Below are 1,359 nucleotides of genomic sequence, written 5' to 3'. Positions count from 1 at the left end.
GTTGTGTCTTTGAGTGTGTGCATGTTGGTGATTCTGTGCATTTGGTTGTGTCTTTGAGTGCATTCTTATGTACTGACCGTGAATTGGTTGTGCATTCTACAATGCAAGTGCACACACCGCACTAAAAAATCATAATCAACTATTGAAATAAGTACCGAGAAAAATGCTCCCAAAATAAATAAATAAATAACAATCAATAAAAACATTGTCCAATACAACCATAATAAATAGAATGAGGGAATTTTAAAATTTCTCTAAATGGACTTTTCATACATACAATGTTTGAATGCTAATTACATTGGATTAAAGATGATCATTGATCTTTTATTTATACCCCATAGATTAGTTCTCACATACTCATGAGAAGAGGACTTCTCATAGGAGCATCACGCTATATATAGGAGGGTTCAATTCATATTAGGATATCTTCCCTATAAAAATGTAGTTCATATATCGTGGACCGTGGTCCCAAAACGACGTCGTTTCAGTAAGTGGGAGACGGAGCCCGTAATTGACACTACAGTTCATCTCAAAAGATACTGCCTTACATTTGTTTTGATATTATCGAATGAAACTGTAGTTATATCGAAATGTAACTGCAGTGTATATGAACTGATACTGAATAACAGTTTCACATTTGTGTTTTATATTATCGAATGAAACTATAGTTATATCGAAATGTAACTGTAGTTGTATTGAAATGTAACTGCAATGTATATGAACTGATACTGAATAACAGTTTCACATTTGTGTTTTTATATTATCGAATGAAACTGTAGTTATATCAAAATGTAACTGTAGTTGTGTTGAAATATAACTGCAGTTGTGCATGTTGTAATGTAACTGCAGTGTATATGAACTGAAAGTGAGTGGCGCGAATTCATCCGTTGTTTTCATTAATCAAAACGACGTCGTTTTGATGCGCGGTTCACAATGCATTGTGGACCACGGTCCACGATATAATTTGCGATAAAAAATGTGGACACATTCATACATTTCATTTAGGGGAAATCAAAAGCTAAAATTTTACCATTATTAAATTTTCAAGCTTACATGTGTTTTTGTTTGATTGCATAATTGGCTTGGCAAGGTAGATAAATGTCACATAGCTTTGCTTTCAATCCTTGTGGTCTAGTGGTACCCGATGTCTCGATTTACACTCCCACATAGATGGTGGGAGTGGGTTCGAGACTCAGTGGAGGTAACGGTTGACTCTTTGTGCTTTAGGCTCTTTGACAGATCCTCCATTGTAAAGTACTCAACAAAAAAATCCAAAATCCTTTAAAGAGCGTTTGCCGCCTGATTGGAACTATGTTTACACACAGTTTAGACTTTAGGGGCAACTCAGAAGCTTTGCTT

Source organism: Ipomoea triloba, chromosome 16 (genome assembly GCF_003576645.1).
Source record: "Ipomoea triloba cultivar NCNSP0323 chromosome 16, ASM357664v1".
Classification (NCBI taxonomy): Eukaryota; Viridiplantae; Streptophyta; class Magnoliopsida; order Solanales; family Convolvulaceae; genus Ipomoea; species Ipomoea triloba.
Note: the sequence above shows the minus strand (reverse complement) of the source record.